Raw genomic sequence first — 19,864 nt, forward strand, 5'->3', positions numbered from 1 at the left:
CATACTTAGTTCGTCCAACTTGCCTACACACGAGCGGACTGTCCGCTGAAACCAAGTTTGGACGGACAAAACCAAGTTTGAACGGACTGTCTTACGGAAATTCCGTAAGACTTTGTTCGTCAGACTGTCCGCTGAAAAAGTCCGCTGAAGCCCACACACGAGCGGATTGTCCGCTGAAACACTGTTCAGCGGACTAAGTTGGACAGACAATCCGCCCGTGTGTACGCGGCCTAAGAGGGAATATTGGCAATGGACTCAGAACAGAAATGTGAATTCTTCAAAGGGATTGCATGTAAACTCACTGCAAAATATATTCCCCATGGGCAATAAGTTTAAAAGGCTAAAAATAAAACCTATGTGGCTCACGGCCAAAGTTAAAATGGCTATAAATAATAAAAAAAGAGCTTTTAATAGTAATAGCTTTTAATTTAAAAGGCAAGTCAGTTTCAGGGGAACTCCGTCGGAAAAACGGTCAGAGTTTATTCAAATGGAAAATATTCTCGTGCTGACGTGGCATTAGAGCTGTGAAAATGTGGAATAGACTTCAGAGGTGCCCATCTATGTAGCCTCATCATAGCCTATCAATGCAGCCTCATCAGTGCCCATCAATGCAGCCTCATCAGTGCCCATCAATGCAGCCTCATCAGTGCCAATCAATGCAGGCTCACCTGTGCCCATCAATGCAGGCTCACCTGTGCCCATCAATGCAGCCTCACCAGTGCCCATCAATGCAGCCTCACCAGTGCCCATCTATGCAGCCTCACCTGTGACCATTTATGTAGCCACATCAGTGCAGGGTATCAGAGAGAAGAGAGGAAGAGGAGAGCCGGGCAAATCATCACACAGGCCGGCGTTGCCTGCTGTGACAGTTTTAATTTGATATGGCGGGTTCCGGCCGTCACACAAAATCCTGTTTCCTGGATCGGCTCCTACCTATGATAGACAGCACATGTCCCGACATTGGACAAGTGTGCTGTCTATCAAAGGAGCCAAACCAGGAGGTGGGACTTTATGTAAAGGTGGGCACCCGACGATTCAAATTAAAGCTGTCACAGCAGGCAATGCCGGCCAGACACCCCCCAGTGTGTGGCAACCGGGGTGGACCGCCCCTGTTGGTTTGCTACTGGCTTCGGTGCCCCCTCTGCCTCAGAACCCCCCCAGGATCGGCTTGGCACCTAGCGCCACCCCTGCAACCTAGGGACAAAATCGAGGACAGTGTCCTTAGTCCGGGGACGTCCAGCCACCCTAGTTTACAACCACTTTAATATTTGTGTATAGGAGGATGGCAGTTGGGCCATGTCGCAGACATGCTAGTGTTATATCTTTAATAGGGCTGTGGAAATTAAAGACTAATTACTCTATTAATTGATACATTTTTTTGATCGATCAAAATTCTTTTGATCGGTACTCACCTCTCCTCCGGCTTCTGGATCTTCAGGGAGTTCCGTTGGAGATCCAGTGATGTCACGGACATCGACATCACTGGACTCCTCCCCCCTTCCCCAAGTGCCTCCATCTGTTAACGAAGGGAAGGGGGGAGGAGTCCGGTGACGTCGAAGTTCTGATTGAACGCAACGCGTACAGGGAGCAGCTACGCACGACGTCACCCGCTGCTGCCCTACGGAACTAACACGAGTGTCGGCTTTACATGCTGTGTTTTTATCATCTTTATGTGAGTAGTTTGTGTTTGAACACAAAAATGAAATCTTCTACTTAAGCGGAGAGCACTTGGATCTTTTCTTTCTACCCATGACCTGGCGTCCTTGCTGAGATCTAAGGAGATGTGAGAGAAGTTTATGGTCCGTGTTCACCCTTTTGATACCCGCTTGCATGGCCACCTGTTTGCACAGGGGTCCATGTCATAAGGTGAGAGTAATTAGTTAGACCGGAGGTGGAGGGATTGTCACGCTACTGTGGAAAAAAAAAAAAATGACTGACGTCAGTGCTACAGATTGAATTTAAAACGTATTTGTGTGAACTGTGAAGTTAAGTCATGGATTGTAGAAACTAACTAGTGTCGGGTGATTGTATATAGTGTATACCACTGACTAATGCAGGAGATCAGCTAAAAGTAGTTGGATCTGTATGTGCGTTATAATTAATCGAAATTAGTTGATTAATCGATTTTTTTTTAAAAACGACGAATCGAAACACTACAATTTTAATCAGTAACAGCCCTAATCTTTAACTTGGATGTTATAAGTTGCACTGAGTAAATACAGCTGGATAAAACAAAAACTGTGTCTGTCTTAATTTCAGGCTGCAAAGCAACAAAAGGTGGGGGGGGGGGGTGATTCTTTCCTATACTCACTGTATAAGCAGATGGAACTCCAGCTTTAAATTGTTGGCTAAATTGTATATTCTACATATAACAGGGAGGTTCAATCTGTTTTAAATGCTTTTTTAAAACAGTGGAAATGTGTTGAAAGTCGGAGGAAGTGAAACGGTCACAAACAACCTTGTTTACTGTGAGAAAAAGTGTGTTCTCAGTTCTGTCTGTTACTAAAATGCAAGCAAGGAAGCACAGCCACTGCTGAAGTGTAATGTTTAAAACAGAACTCCAGACAAAAATAAAAAGAGAAAAATGAATAACCCAATAAAAGAGAAAATAACACAACCAGCTTTTGCTGCAATAATCAGCTTCAATCCAGAGAATTCCCCATAAATTCTTTTGCCTGCCCCTAGATGTCCCCATTCTGATGGGCAGAATCATTAAACTCACTTCCTCTGAGCCCAGGTCATCTTGGACCTGTCCCACAACCTGTAAGTGGATAGTGAAAACAGAAGCAGCCCAGTGATGAGCTCATCTTTCTGTCACTCTGCTTTTAACTCCTATCAGCATGGTTCTTGTGAGCACATGAACTGATTGGCTTATTGCACTGCTTCGTTCTCCCCCACTCCAGCCCTGCTGTGCAGCAGAAGAGGCTGATGCCCAGTGGCGTACCATGGTGCACCAGGCGCGACATTTAGAGGGGCGCAAAATTATTCCTCCACTGTCCAAAGGGTCTGTGCTGCAGCTTATTGCCTTCCCCGGACCCCTACACCTCTGGTGAGGCATTCTGGCATTCCTCTCCGCGACACCCCAAACCAGCTCCCCCCGCCCCGGGACTACTTTGGTCCAGCCTGTCCCTCTGGTGCGGCCTGTGGAACAGCGGAGGGGAAGAAGCGGTGCTCGGAGCAGATCATGGCCATGGGAGAGGTGCAGTGGCTGCTAGCTGACCTCCCGGAGGCTGTGGGAGTACCAATGTGCGGCTGGATGGTGGGGACTCCTACAATACTGCCCGCCCGGTGCTGGGGAGAGCTCTGATCAAATGGATGATGAGGCCATGGAGAGGTAAGGAGGGTCATGGATCCTCTGATCTACATAATACTGTGTGTGGGGGATAGGGGGTTTGAGTAGAGCAGGAAGTAGGGGTCAGGTAGGTCAGTGTAACGGTCAGTGTAGGTGTCATGTAGGTCAGTGTAATGGTTAGGAAGGTTAGTGTAGGGGTCAGGTAGGTTAGTGTGGGTGTCAGTGTAGTGGTCAGGAAGGTCAGTGTAATGGTCAGGTAGGTTAGTGTAAGCGGTCAGGTGGATCACTGTAGGTGGGTGAGTGTAGTGGTCAGGTAGGTCAGTGTAATAGTTAAGAAGGTTAGTGTAGGGGTCAGGTAGGTCAGTGTAGGTTTCATGTAGGTCAGTGTAATAGTTAGGAAGGTCACTGTAGAGGTCAGGTAGGTTAGTGTAGGGGTCAGATAGGTCAGTGTAGGGGTCAGATGGATCAGTGTAGGTAGGTTAGTGTAGTGGTCAGGTATGTCAGTGAAACGGACAAGTAGGTTAGTGTAGGGGTCAGGTAGGTCAGTGTAATAGTTAGGAAGGTCAGTGTATGGGTCAGGTAGGTCGGTGTAGGGGTCAGGTAGGTCAGTGTAGGGGTCAGATGGGTCAGTGTAGGTAGGGTCGTGTAGTGGTCAGGTATGTCAGTGTAATGGTCAATAGGTTAGTGTAGGGGTCAGGTAGGTCAGTGTAATAGTTAGGAAGGTCAGTGTAGGGGTCAGGTAGGTCAGTGTAGGGGTCAGATGGGTCAGTGTAGGTAGGTTAGTGTAGTGGTCAGGTATGTCAGTGTAATGGTCAAGTAGGTTAGTGTAGGGGTCAGGTAGGTCAGTGTAATAGTTAGGAAGGTCAGTGTAGGGGTCAGATGGGTCAGTGTAGGTAGGTTATAGTGGTCAGGTATTTCAGTGTATTGGTCAAGTAGGTTAGTGTAGGGGTCAGGTGGGTCAGTTTAGGGGGTCAGGTAGCTTTGTGTAGGGTTCAGGTAGGTGTGTGTAGGGAGCTCAGTCTAGGGGTCAGGTAGGTCAGTGTAGGTAGGTCTGTGTAGGGGGCAGGTAGGTCAGTGTAATGGTCAGGTAGGTCGGTGTAGGAATCGGATAGGTCAATTTAGTGGTCAGTGTAGAAATGAGAAAGGTCGGTGTAGGAATCAGGAAGGTCAGAACTACTGTACTAGTGGAAGGGACTCTGGGAGTGCTAAAAGTCCCTGGTTTAAGGGGCACAAAATACTTGCCTTGGCCCGGGCACTAACAACCCACGCTACGCCCCTGCTGATACGCTGATACCAGGTCACATTCAGGTACTTACACTGCTTGCATTTAAAAATATATGATATCACAAAGCTTCATTTGTGTCTTTTATATTTTTTTTGGTCTGGAGTTCAGCCTTAATGTCAGTTTTTCAGTCCTTCGATCTGCACACTTGGTTGGCCTTCTTGCCAAGCCTAGCAATGTGAATGTGGGCGTGGCATAACTGTGGGTGTGGCTCAGTGTAGTTGCTTTTAACACAAACATGTCGGTGCAGGATCTCCAGCTCCAATATAGTGTCAGTGCCAAAATGTTTGTGGTGGATCTATTGCAGCATAGCTTTGTTTTGGAAGCGTACCTTTCATCGTGACAGGATAATGAGAACCTATATAGATTTTGCATAATTACTGTTGTCACCGGGATTATGAATGAGTTTGAGGTTTATGGGTTATTCTGAGGATAACTATATCAAAAGTCAATCCTATATTTATTTATTCTGCCTCTGTTTTTGCCATCTGTGTCCCATTGGGGGAGATTTCCCTTCATTTAAAATCTTTCCCAAGTGTGGGAAATTCCAACTCAACACGTTGCAATCTGAACTTACAATTCAATTTAGATTGGTCACAACTAGGTGATAAGAGCTTCAACCGAAACTATCCAATCAAGTTGTATCCAAAGAAGCTATTGTGCTACATAGCTGTTTGAAGAATCAAATAAGATTGTACAATCGGGATGTTCCATGGGTGTCTTAAAGTGGTTGTAAACCCTTACAAACCACTTTGACCTCCAGGTAAGACCTAGATTAAGGCTTACTTGTAGGTCCAAGAAATATCTCCTAAACCTATACGGTTTAGGAGATATTTACAAAAGGACAGCCACGGCTGTCTATGGCGCATGCACCGTAGACAGTGGCGCGCAGGCGCACTGGGCAGGCCATAGATCGTGGCGATATGGCGCTTGTGTCGGCTCCCGTGTGCATGCGTGGGAGTGACATCATCGCGGGTCCGGCGAATCACAGCGCCGGAGCCGCGAGACCCGGGCATCGCTCCGGGATACATGGCAGCGGCGAAGAGGAAGACGGAGGACCGCTTCGGGGGCTTCGTTCTCAGGTAAGTTATTCATAATGAGCTAGTATGCATACTAGCTCATTATGCCTTTGCCTTACAGGGTGTGTTTTATTTTTTTATTTTTTTATATTGCCTTTACTTCCTCTTTAAGGGATAAATAACCGCTATTTGACCTTAACCCTGGCTCTCTTATTGACAGGTCCCGGATACCCGGAGGTGGTCTCCTTGGCAAGAAGGGATCAGACTCCTAGATCATTGGATGGACATTCTTTGTCTCCCTTCTCCCCCTTCTTTTCTCTTCCCACTTTTGCTCTTTTGAGATTTTCTTTCTAGTTTTTGATGATAATGTTGAGTTTTGTACCCTGACTGCTGATCCTATCAGAGGTTTATCACAGCATGGAACCTGTCATATCTCCGAATATCTATTGTTTACATTTATGATGGGTTCACTTTGGGTTTATACCCTTGAGCTAGTCCCTTGCGTCTAGTAGCCTAACAGTTGAGAATATTACCTGCATGAAACATGGGACTATAACAGTACCCATTGACTTGATACTACTGTATGCCTTTACCGTTCTTGATAGCCTCAGTAATGTAAAAATGTTACATAGTTACATAGCAGGTGAGGTTGAAAAAGTCCATCAAGTGCAATCTATGTGTGTGATTATATGTCAGTATTACATTGTATATCCCTGTATGTTGTGGTAGTTCAGATGCTTATCTAATAGTTTCTTGAAACTATCGATGCCCCCCTCTGAGACCACCGCCTGTGGAAGGGAATTCCACATCCTTGCCGCTCTTACAGTAAAGAACCCTCTACATAGTTTAACCACTTCACATCCAGGCCAATTCTGACATTTCTCTCCTACATGTAAAATTCATAATTTTTTTGCTAGAAAATTACATAGAACCCCGGAACATAATATATGTTTTTTTTAGCAAAGACCCTAGAGAATACAATGGCGGTCGTTGCAACTTTTTATCTCGCACGGTATTTGCGCAGCAATTTTTCGAACATGTTTTTTTCAGAAAAAAAAAACTGTTTCATGTTTTAAAAAAAAAAAACAGTAAAGTTAGCCCAATTTTTTTAACATAATGTGAAAGAGGAGGATACGCAGAGTAAATAGATACCCAACATGTCACGCTTCAAAATTGCATGCGCTCGTGGAATGGCGCCAAACATTGTTATTTAAAAATCCCCATAGGCGACGCTTTAAAATTTTTTACTGGTTACATGTTTTGGGTTACAGAGGAGGTCTAGGGCTAGAATTATTGCTCTCGCTCTAACGTTCGCGGCGATACCTCACATGTGTGGTTTGAACACCGTTTTCATATGTGGGCGGGACTTACGTATGCGTTCGGTTCTGCATACGAGCTCACGGGGACAGGGGCGCTTTAAAAAAAAAATTTTATTGTTAATTTTATTTTTATTTTTTTACTTTGACACTGTAAAAAAAAAAAAAAAAAAAAAAAAAAATTGATTACTTTTATTCCTATTACAAGGAATGTAAACGTTCCTTGTAATAGGAATATGGCACAATCAGACCTATTTACAGTGAGATATGAGGTCAATAAGACCCCACATCTCACCTCTAGGCTGGGAAGCCTAAAATAAAAAATAAAAATCCTGGCTTCCCAGCCAAATCGGCGCCGTTATTTTGAATGCAGAGGCCGGGCGTGACGTCATAACATCGCGCCCGGCCTCCGAACGATCATAGAGACTTCGGGGAAGATCTGGTCCGCCGGAAATCTCTATGGTATTATCCAGGGGCCGGCGGATCCTGTGACCGACTCACCGATGGAAGCGATGAGTCGGCGTCCCCTCCCGCCGCCCGTAAGAACGATCAAGCGGCGGAACAGCCGCTATGATCATTCTTATGGTGCAGGGAATCGCCGGCTGAAAACGCCGATATCTGAATGATGTCTGTGGCCTCAGGCATCATTCAGATATACCGCCACAAAAAGCCCACAACGTCATATGACGTAGTGTGGGCGCCAAGTGGTTAAGGTTAAACCACTTTTCTTCTAATTTTAATGAGTGGCCACGAGTCTTGTTAAACTTCCTTTCAAAAAAAGTTTTATTCCTATTGTGGCGTCACCAGTATGATATTTGTATGTTTACTAAATTGTATTATTGTCTTTTGTAAAACGAATAAAAATGATTGAAACAGAATGTACCATGGATAGTAAGCTGTAGGCCAGGGGTAGGCAACCTTGGCACTCCAGCTGTTTTGAAACAACAAATCCCATCATGCGTCTGCCTCTAGGAGTCATACCTGTGTAGCACTGACTCCCGAAGGAGCGGCTGAATTTATTGGGCTTACCGTTACCTTTTTCACCTCGTATGCATCTAGGGGTTTCCCGTGGTAGAGACTGACGACAGATCCACTTAACCACTTGCTTACTGGGCACTTAAACCCCCCTCAGTCCCAGACCATTTTTCAGCTTTCAGCGCTGATGCACTTTGAATGACAATTGCGCGGGCATACAACACTGTACCCAAATGAAATTTTTATCATTTTTTTCCCACAAATAGAGCTTTCTTTTGGTGGTATTTAATCACAGCTGGGAGTTTTATTTTTTGCTAAACAAACAAAAAAAGATGCAAAAAAAAAATAAAAAATCATGTTTTAATAGTTTGTTATAAAATTTTGCAAACAGGTCATTTTTCTCCTTCATTGAAGTGCGCTGATTAGGCGGCACTGATAGGCTGCACTGGTGGGCACTGATGGGCTGCATTGGTGGGCACTGATAGGCTGCACTGGTGGGCACTGATAGGCTGCACTGGTGGGCACTGATAGGCATAGTTTAGGCGGCACTAATAGGCACAGATAAGGCGGCACCGATGGGCACAGATAAGGCGGCACTGATGGGCAAAGATGGGCACAGGTAAGATGGCACGGATGGGTGGCACGGATGGGTGGCATGGATGGGTGGCACGGATGGGTGGCACGGATGGGCACTGATAGGTACCACTGATAGATGGGACTGATGGGCACTGATAGGTGGCACTGATACGTGGCTCTGATAGGTGGCACTGCTGGGCACTGATGGGCGGCACTGCTGGGCACTGATGGGTGGCACGGGGTGCAGCACCTTTGAGGCAGATTGTGGGCACTGCTGGGTGGCACTGTGGGTGGCACTGCTGGGTGGCACTGTGGGCACTGCTGGGTGGCACTGTGGGCACTGCTGGGTGGCACTATAAGCACTGCTGGGTGGCACTGACGGGGGGCACTTACTTTTAATAAGTGGGGCACTGCAGGGGGCAGGTGGGCACTGGCAGGGGGCAGGTGGGCACTAGCAGTGCTGGCCATGATCGGGACTGATGTCCCGATCACGGCCGTCGGTGATCGGCTTTTTTTTTTCTCCTCACGCTGTCAGCGCGAGGAGGAATAATACCCGATTACCGGCTCCGTTATATCACATGATCAGCTGTCATTGGCTGACAGCTGATCACGTGATAAGGGGTCGGGATCAACCCCTTGCACGGACCGGTGATCAGGCGAGTCTCATGGACTCGCCGATCACAGAGAGCGCCACGCGCGCCCCTCAGGGGGTGCGCAGGCCGCTCGTACACGGGACTACGTCAATAGACGTCGTCCCGGAAAAGGAGATCCGCGCTGTAGCCGTCAATTGACTATAGCGCGGGTCTCAAGTGGTTAAAGGGATTTTTATTTGCAAAAAAGTAGTTAACAACACAGTCTCTCAGTATAGGATCAGAGGGTTTATGTGAAAAGTCCAGGTACTCTTAATGTCAAAATCAGTATGAAACAATCTCTCACTTTGAATAAATCCAGAGAATAGCCATTCACAACTGGATCCTCACCCTAATTGGATAATCCTTCTCTCACCAGACCTAGCAGCCAACAGGGTACTCGAGTCAGGAATAAGTCTCTGCCACAGACTTTGGTATAGAACACGTGAGGGAAACTTGAAAACTTGTAGAACACTCGTGTGGTACCAGTATCTTGCAGCCGGTCCGGCGATACCACACGCGATTGGATTCACTTAGTTCCTTCAGCTTTTCCAGGCTCTTGTTGAGAAGCCAACCCTTGCGTGACCTTCTCCCGAAGAGTCCTCCCCTGGATAACTTCGAAGTTGCTGGGCCTCTACACTAACCGAGACGGCACCGGACCACCTCCGAATCCTCCTTTCAGTTTCCTCGCCTCGGGTTAGCCAGCCCCGAGACGTAAAGTCGGGTGGATCCGCACCCCAGGCCATGGAAGTCCTGGGGGCTGGTCAGGAGGACCAGGACCATGCAGTCAGAACATACTTCTGGACCGGAACCCCGAAACACGTGACATCCGCATCTTAAGTACCCTCTCCCAGAAGGCACAGCAAGAGTGACACTCCCACTGGGCTGGTTCCAAGAGAAAGTAACCTTAATGCACCCAACTAGACTATGTTTCCATGCCTGCCGCAAGTGACAGCGCCACCTATGGCTAGGCAGAACACCCAGTAGTCCAGTCAGACTGATGCTGAGGTCAAAATTTTGAGTAATCAAACCGAAACCAAACTGCGGTTTAAGGGTAACATAAAATTTCAAAAACATATAGTGCATGCTCTTCAGGAGCCGGCGCTACACCTGTGATTGTCAGGGTCTTGCAATGTCTCATGGGACTTGTAGTCTCACCACAGCTGGAGGGCAGAGGTTGCCTACCCCTGCTGTAGGCATTCATCACAGGAACTAATGTGCTTTTTCCTCTCCATTGCTATTCTGATGACAGCTCAAAAGTCCAAAAAGAAAAACGCTTTGGATTTAGATGCATTTTAAGACAGAGGCAGGTTTAGTGGTTAGGCTCAAAGGTTATGTTATTGCTAAGCATTAGGGAGGTAAGAGGTAGGTGCAGTGGTAAGGTTGAAATTAAAAGAGAAGTATGGCCAAAGCTTATTTGTTCATACTTCTCATGTGGGTCACAGGCGTGCCCTTACTTTTGTTACAGAGCCCGTCCGGTCTCCAGATGTATCCCAACAATAACATCGGCTTCACCCAAATGCCTGAGCCAGCAGCTCCCACCCTCCTTCCTGGCCGCTGCTCCAGTGAGCACTGGAGGGGCAGAGAAGAGAACAGTGACTGATAGACACTGCTCTCTTCTTAGAGCAGCACAAGAACTGAGCAATCAGCATTGTTGCAGCCATACTAGTGGGTATGTATGTTTGCTTTCCTTGTTTCCCACACTTCTTTATTAGGGACTAGGTTTAGAGGTTGGGTTGCTATTATGACTTAGGTTTAGAGCAGTGTTCTCCAAACTGTGGCCTGATGGTCAGATGCGGCCCTTTGCTAGCCTTTATTTGGCCCTTGGGGCACTACACCTTCCACTGACACCAACAGTGATGCACTATTCCTGCCACTGACACCAATCATGGGGTATTATTCCTGCCACTAAATCTAATGATGGGGAACTATTGTTTTAGCTGATACCAATGGCGGGGCAGTATTACTCCCTGTTATACCATTGATGTGGCACTATTTTCCACCTATTACCAATGATGGGGCACTATTCTTTCCACTGATGTCAATAATGTGCCACTATTCTTCCTATTGATACCAATGATGGGACACTATTCTTCCCATTGATACCAATGAGAGATTCCCACTGATACCAATAATGTGGCACTATTATTCCCATTGAAACCAATGATAGGTCACTAGTCTTCCCATTGATACCAATGATGGGGCACTATTCTTCCCATGACACCAATGATGGGGCACTATTCTTCCCATTGATACCAATGATGGGGCACTATTCCTCCCACTGACAGCAATGATGGGGCACTATTCTTCCCATTGATACCAATGATGGGGCACTATTGCTTCCACTATACCAATGATGGGGCACTATTCCTCCCAATAATGCCAATGATGGGCACTATTCCTCCCGCTAATACCAATGATGGGACACTATTCTTCCCAGTGATACCAATGATGGTGCCCTGCACGTAAATTAGGGGCCGGGCACATGGATTAGGGGGCAGGGCTGGACTGGGAAAGAAATTTGGCCCTGGACTTCATCCAGACCGGCCCACTTACATTTTAAGTGTCCCATCAGCACCCACTTACATCAGAGTGTCCCATCAGCATCCCTTACATCAGAGTGTCCCATCAGCACCCCCTTACATAAGACTGTCCCATTACCAGCCCCCTTACATCAGAGTGTCCCATCACCAGCCCCCTTACATCAGAGTGTCCCATCACCAGCCCCCTTACATCAGAGTGTCCCATCAGCATCCCCCTTACATCAGAGTGTCCCATCACCAGCCCCCTTACATCAGAGTGTCCCATCAGCATCCCCCTTACATCAGAGTGTCCCATCAGCACCCCCTTACATCAGAGTGTCCCATCAGCACCCCCCTTACATCAGAGTGTCCCATCACCAGCCCCCTTACATCAGAGTGTCCCATCACCAGCCCTCTTACATCAGAGTGTCCCACCAGCAGCCTCCTTACATCAGAGTGTCCCATCACCAGCCCCCTTACATCAGAGTGTCCCATCAGCACCACCTTACATCAGAGTGTCCCATCAGCACCCCCTTTACATCAGAGTGTCCCATCAGCACTCCCTTTACATCAGAGTGTCCCATCAGCACCCCCCTTACATCAGAGTGTCCCATCAGCACCCCCTTACATCAGTGTCCCCCATCAGCACCCCCTTACATCAGAGTGTCCCATCAGCACCCCCTTACATCAGAGTGTCCCATCAGCACCCCCTTACATCAGAGTGTCCCATCAGCACCCCCCTTACATCAGAGTGTCCCATCACCAGCCCCCTTACATCAGAGTGTCCCATCACCAGCCCCCTTACATCAGAGTGGCCCACTGAGCCATTGGCCCACCGGGAAACTCCCGGTAGTCCCGATGGCCAGTACATGCCTGTTAGGGGGGCAGTGCCCTTGCGCCCCATATGGACAGGCCGCCACTGGCTTATACAGAAGTCAATCTTCCCGATCAAGCACTGCTGAGAGAGTGGGGAAATCTCCCTGAACACAATAGCATGGCGGGAGAGCTTCCACCAACTGCATCGAATATGTGGATGGAGGAATTGGGTCTTTTTTTTTTCGTGCAACCTGCTGGTTGAAAGAAAAAAAAATTGACTAATGTATGCCTTAGAATTAGGCTGATCATTTCCTGAGAAGTGTGTCATTTTAAGTCTTGTATTTAAATGAAATACATAGTAAGGACATCTCACGGTCTTTTTTTTGCTTCCTATTCTCTCTTAGCATTTATTTCTGTGACGGTTCAAAAGTGGTTCAGAAATGAGAGGGTGTCCTTGAGCTTCTGGGGCACCAGATGTGCAGTCTTGCATTTAAAAGTCCTCATGGGAATATGAAGTATGAGAAATGCAAAACAGGTATAAAAATAGAATCGGGTCTTGTTCTTGTAGCTTTCTTATCCTTTTATAGAGGAAGCTACATCTAGATAGATGGCGATGTGGTATCGCCACCTGGTGGGTTAAAGTGGACTTGAGCTCAAAAAGTGAAGACGTTCTGTTATTTGGAACATGTGGAAATCTTAATTGTGCCTAAGCATTAACCTGAAAAATTGACCTTTTATTTTTAATCCACCCAGGAAAAATAGCAGTCATGTATCTAGTCACTCCGGCTCTGTAGCCTTATAGGCAGAGGCAGTGCCGGGACAAGGTCATCCAGCGCCCAGGGCAAAGATGCCAAACTGCACCCCCCTTTCCCTTAGGGTTAGGGTCAGGGTGCCCCTACCCCTGCAAATAAACCATTGCGCCAGGGGCAGCCGATCCTTCTGCCCACCCTTTGTCCCGGCCCTGGGCAGAGGTATAGCTAGATCCTTCAGGGCCCCGGGGCCATTAAGGCCCCCCCTTCCCTCTGAGCCTGGAGCCCTTCCCACTAACCCCTTTACTCCTGTTGTGGGGCCCTTTACTATGAACCCTTTCACATGTTTTGCAGCGTGCCCCCTTCCTGTAGTCTTTCCCCCAAACCCCCACCCCCCTCAGGCCGGTGCAAGGATTTTTGTCTATACAGGTGCATTTTGCTGCCCCCCCCCCTCTTCCCCCATCATAGTGACTGCCGGATTTAGGAGTATATGACACACAGAGAGCTGCGTCCATGAGTATGTAATGCACAGAACGTAGGGGACAGGAGTGTGTAATGCATAGTAGGAGTCAGGGGTGTGTAAAATTTCCTCTGCAAGCAATTCTCTCCCCCATTTTATCCTTTCAGCAAAAATCCCCACTCCCTGCATTCCAAAATAAAAAAACATCCCTAATCTGCACGCTCACACACCCCCCCCCCCCCAGCACAAATCCTGTATCCTCTTCCCAGAACAAATCCACCCTCCAAACCCCCCTCCCCACACAATACTTCTTCCTCCTTCCTCAGCACAAGTCCTCCTGCACTCCCCCAAATCCCTCCTCCCAGCACAATCTCTCCTTCCTCCCCACCCTAGCACTTATCTCCAGCACCCTCAATTCCCCCCGCCCAACACAAATCCTCCTTCCCTGAATCTCACCTCCTAGAATAAATCCTTGCAACCACACAACCCCCTCCATTCCAGTACAAATCCTACCCCACCCAGTTCCTCTTTCCATATGCCCCCAGCACAAATGTTCCTTCCCCAAAATCTCCCTCCCAGCACAGTCCCTCTCCCCACTTCTAGCACAAATCCTCTCCCCCAAATTTCCCCTCACCACCCTGGAATAAATCCTCTCCACTCCCCCAATCCTCTCCAGCACAAATTCTCCTAATCCCCCAAAATCTCCCTTCCCAGCACAACACCCCTCCACCCCGGTACAAATCCTCCCTTACCCCCAATCCTCTCCAGCACAAATCCTACCCCCCCCCCCCAAATACCACCACCAGCACAAATCACCTACATATTTCTATCACAAATCCTCTCACCCAAAACCCGCTCCCAGTACAAACCTTTCCCCCAAGCACAAATCCTCTCCCCCTTCCAGTACAAATCTACATCTCCTAAATGTACTGGTTTTGGCAGGACCTTACAAGGATTTTATCAAAATCCTGGTGTACCGTGAATCTGGGCTGAGTTCTGCCAAGTTACAAATTCTGCCACTTGGCTCCAGTAACTTGCCCGACAAGGGCATGCCAGAGTGGGCACCTGGGGCACTTGCCCCACATCTCTTATGGGTGCCAGGGATCCCAGACATTGAGATTGAAGGTGGCCTCTCTTTGATTCCCCCTTTACCGCAATCTTTCACTCGCTGTGTCCAAGGCACACAGCAGATCACAGATTCTTATGGATGCACACAACAGGGAGCACATGGGAAGCTCTTTTTTTTTGGGAGGACATCAATAGATGCCCTCCCGGAAATGTACAACTGTGCTGTAGTCATCGTTCAGCTATAGCACAGTTGGCAAGAGGTTAAATTGTTATTGGGTACATTACATTAATACAATAATGTAGGGGGGCACTGATATAAAGGTTGCCCCTTATATCAGTAACCCCTCCCCCTTACCTTAGTGCATTCACTCTGCAGAAGGTGGTCTCTGTTTACCAGAGGACCCGCATCAGTGTTCCCAGCATTCCCCTTTACATCAGAGTCTGCAGGATTCCCAGCTTACAGTGCAAGGGGGAACTCTGATGTAAAGGGCAATGCGGCATACCCTGATGTAATTGGGAACTCTGATGTAAAGGGGAATGCAGTGGAACCTGATATAAGGTGGTCTCTGGTGACCAGAGCTCCCTCTTCCAAGAGAATTCCCCTTGGAACATGATCTGCAACATTTCTCTAAACATCAACAACAGTTCCCTTTTACTGTAAGGGGGAATCCTGCAAACTCATATACGGGGGATCTCTGTGCTGGCTGGGTTATATTAATCTGAACAAGGGGCATACCTAGAGCATTTGGCACCCAGGGCCCATCCTATATCTGGCACCCCCCTCCCCCAACTGTAAAAACACCCACAAAAAAAAAAAACCTCCTCTGCCAAGATCAGTGTTTTTTTAAATTCTGCTTTCTTTTTTAAATGGCGCTGTTGGCTCCCGAGTAAACCGGAAGTGACACTGTGCTCTCGCTTCCAGTTTTCTACATCGGGGACCTGATCAAAGGCAAATTCGGCTTTGTTTGGGTCTCTGGCCAGCTGGCTGGTGGCTCAGGTCTGCGGGTGGAATGGGAGAACTGGGCGGAGCTGTGGGGGGATGGGGATGTCCCCTGCCGCTCCTTGTAATAACAGCCGATGCTGTTCATCCATGGTAGCCAGTGACAATAGACGGGACAGGACAGAGCTGTCAGTCACTCAGGTGTGAGCAGATGCCACATTTTTGGACAGATCGTGCCGAGGTCAGGAAAGTGGAGAGCTGGACTGGAGCTGCTATGAGGGAGACATCAGAGGGAGACGGGGAGACAGCTGACAATACAAAGTATGGCCCATACTTTGCATTATCTAGTGTCCTCGGGGACAGATCTGATCCAAAGACCCCACTGTATAGAGATCTCTGGATCGGATCTGTCCCTGGGGACAGCATTGGCATTGATGATATGATTCAGATTTGGGAACTGACCTGCCGACAAGGTGTGTTGCTTGCTGGACCAGGGATGGGATATGATGGCAAGATGCTGCTGTGACCTGCTGCTTGCTGGACGGATCTGATGGCTACAAGATGTGGGTGTAAGTCCCCCCTTTATCAGATCAGCTCATCTACTCTATACCTGGTTTGTGAACACAGCAACACCCCCCTCCCCTTACCAGGTAAGCTCACAGCTCAGCTACTATAGGTGGGTGGTGGTCACACAGCAAAATAAAGCACACACCTGGATTCTGAAACCTGTATACAGCACACGTCTGGATTCTGCAACCTGTATACAGCACATGCCTGGATTCTGCAACCTGTATACAGCACACGCCTGGATTCTGCAACCTGTATATAGCACATGCCTGGATTCTGCAACCTGTACATAGCACATGCCTGGATTCTGCAACCTGTACATAGCACACGCCTGGATTCTGAAACCTGTATACAGCACACGCCTGGATTCTGAAACCTGTATACAGCACATGCCTGGATTCTGCAACCTGTATACAGCACACGCCTGGATTCTGCAACCTGTATATAGCACATGCCTGGATTCTGCAACCTGTACATAGCACATGCCTGGATTCTGCAACCTGTACATAGCACACGCCTGGATTCTGAAACCTGTATACAGCACACGCCTGGATTCTGAAACCTGTATACAGCACACGCCTGGATTCTGAAACCTGTATACAGCACACGCCTGGATTCTGCAACCTGCATACAGCACACGCCTGGATTCTGCAACCTGTATACAGCACATGCCTGGATTCTGCAACCTGTGCATAGCACACGCCTGGATTCTGCAACCTGTACATAGCACATGCCTGGATTCTGCAACCTGTACATAGCACACGCCTGGATTCTGAAACCTGTATACAGCACACGCCTGGATTCTGAAACCTGTATACAGCACACGCCTGGATTCTGCAACCTGTATACAGCACAAGCCTGGATACTGCAACCTGTATACAGCACACGCCTGGATTCTGCAACCTGTATACAGCACACGCCTGCATTCTGCAACCTGTATACAGCACACGCCTGCATTCTGCAACCTGTATACAGCACACGCCTGTATTCTGCAACCTGTATACAGCACACGCCTGTATTCTGCAACCTGTATACAGCACACACCTGGATTCTGCAACCTGTATACAGCACACGCCTGCATTCTGCAACCTGTATACAGCACACGCCTGCATTCTACAACCTGTATACAGCACACACCTGTATTCTGCAACCTGTATACAGCACATGCCTGGATTCTGCAACCTGTATACAGCACACGCCTGCATTCTGCAACCTGTATACAGCACACGCCTGTATTCTGAAACCTGTATACAGCACACGCCTGGATTCTGTAACCTGTATACAACACACGCCCCGATTCTGAAACCTGTATACAACACACGCCCCGATTCTGAAACCTGTATACAGCACACACCTGAATTCTGCAACCTGTACATAGCACAAATCTGGAGGCTACAACCTGTACATAGCACATGCCTGCATTCTGCAACCTGTATACAACACACACCTTCAATCTACAACCTGTATACAGCACACGCCTGGATTCTGCAACCCCCCCATCAGGTCAGCTACACTATACCTGGGTGTTGGTGGACACAGCAACCCCCCCCTTCCCCTTCTATGACAGACCAGCACAGTAAAGATGGCAGGACAGACACACTCCTCCAGCGTCTTCTCACACCCCACACACCCCCTATCACCAGCTCACCTCGGCTCTCAGCTTCAGCTGGGGAGGTTTAGACTCCGGAAGAAGGTGTGAACACAGAATGTAACAGCAGCCCCACCCCTGCGCTGAATAATGACACACTCCGCTCTGCTGCTCAGCAGTGGTGGGTGGAGCTAACAGGTGAAAACAGAAACTAGACCATACTATTTCGGCCGCAGTGCTGGGGGTGTTCCAGCTCACAAAAAACTCACAAAAAACATAGCAGCCAGAGCCAGGGATTCCCTTCATGATTCTGTCAGACTGTGTCTGAGTGCAGAGTGAACCCCATAGCAATGCCACCCAGCCACTTACACCCCCCTCAATGTGTGGCACCCCCCGCCCCCCGCTTTGTACGCCCCTGATCTGAACTTCATGTAACTGGAGAAATATGTTATTTTGACTTTTGTTTAACTTAAACACATTGCTAATAGCACTAGATACATCTTTATATATTGTCAATTTTTCTGAAAGGGAAGGGTTACACACCAAAGAATGCTTGCATCCTATAATTCAACCTGAGATCCTTTGGCATTTCTTTGATTTTAGGGCACATTCAAGGTTGTAGCAAAACTGATGTTTCTGGCCACTCTTTGCATAAGGGCCATGACCTGGTACCAGCCCTTAGCAAAGAGCTCCAGGGTCACTACGATTCCCGTATAAAAGCTATACTCTGGAAGCCGTTCCTCAAGAAATGGAATGGAGAGGGCAAAGGACTAGTTGTCAGACGGGCCTGTTGACTCCCTGCAGCTGGTTTTCTCCCCATTACTGACTTACCATGTCTTGTTTTATACTGTGTCTCTGTGTGGAGGTGGCCACCTTTTTAGAGGCAGGGCTTTGCTTCCTCATGTCAGAAAGCCTCCAGCAAGGAGAAGAGTGAGCACCACAGTAGTGACAGCCCCGTATTTCAATCCAATTCCCCTGAGACTAGAAGTCAGAGTTTTCAATGCCTTAGATCTCACACTACAAACACATAGCTACTGTATGCGGCTGCTGGCACAGAAGTGCTTGGGCACACTTATATACCAGGAAGTACCAAACTATTTTGAGCAGGAATATCTGGCCAAAGATACATTTTTCAGGGTACTGCTTAGGAACAATTCACATGTGTAAATGTTTCCTACACTATAGCTAATGTAGACTTTTTGAGTTCCGTTCAACTTTGAAGGCTCTATTGCTTTGCATTGCGTTGTGCGAGGCATGATCCAAACACTGACTTTCAGAAAGTCAATAACTGATCTCATATTTCAAAATGGTTCCACTGGGGGTTGAACCCAGGACCTTCTGCGTGTAAAGCAGACGTGATAACCGCTACACTATGGAACCTGTAAGAAGTTTACCAAATTGTCAATTTTTCTGAAAGGGAAGGGTTAAACACCACAAAATGCTTGCATCCTATAATTCAACCTGAGATCCTTTGGTATTTGGTTTTAGGACACTTTCAAGGTAGTAGCAAAACTGATGTTTCTGGCCACTCTTTGCATAAGGGCCATGACCTGGTACCAGCCCTTAGCAAAGAGCTCCAGGGTCACTCCGGTTCCCATATAAAAGCTATACTCTGGAAGCCGTTCCTCAAGAAATGGAAGGGAGAGGGCAAAGGACTAGTTGCCAGACGTGCCTGTTGCCTCCCTGCAGCTGATTTTCTCCCCATTACTGACTTACCATGTCTTGTTTTATACTGTGTCTCTGTGTGGAGGTGGCCACATTTTTAGAGGCAGGGCTTTGCTTCCTCATGTCAGAAAGCCGCCAGCAAGAAGAAGAGTGAGCACCACAGTAGTGACAGCCCCATATTTCACTCCAATTCCCCTGAGACTAGAAGTCAGAGTTTTCAATGCCTTAGATCTCACACTACAAACACACAGCTACTGTATGCGGGTGCTGGCACAGAAGTGCTTGGGCACACTTGTATACCAGGAAGTACCAAGCTATTTTGAGGAGGAATTTCGGGCCAAAGATACATTTTTCAGGGTACTGCTTAGGAACAATTCACATGTTTCCTACACTATAGCTA

The 19,864-nt window shown here is 47.8% G+C and overlaps 1 non-coding gene across 1 annotated transcript; it reads right to left on the bottom strand.

Annotated features, from left to right (window-relative positions):
- Positions 1 to 19,106: 19,106 nt before the first annotated feature.
- TRNAV-UAC (transfer RNA valine (anticodon UAC)) lies at positions 19,107 to 19,179 on the bottom strand. Its single transcript has one exon. It is a non-coding gene; the product is annotated as a tRNA-Val (tRNA).
- Between the last annotated feature and the right edge of the window lie 685 nt (positions 19,180 to 19,864).

The sequence above is a fragment of the Lithobates pipiens genome, unplaced genomic scaffold (genome assembly GCF_037356315.1).
Source record: "Lithobates pipiens isolate NorthernLeopardFrog02 unplaced genomic scaffold, aLitPip1_a1.2 Scaffold_1, whole genome shotgun sequence".
In the NCBI taxonomy this organism is placed as follows: domain Eukaryota; kingdom Metazoa; phylum Chordata; class Amphibia; order Anura; family Ranidae; genus Lithobates; species Lithobates pipiens.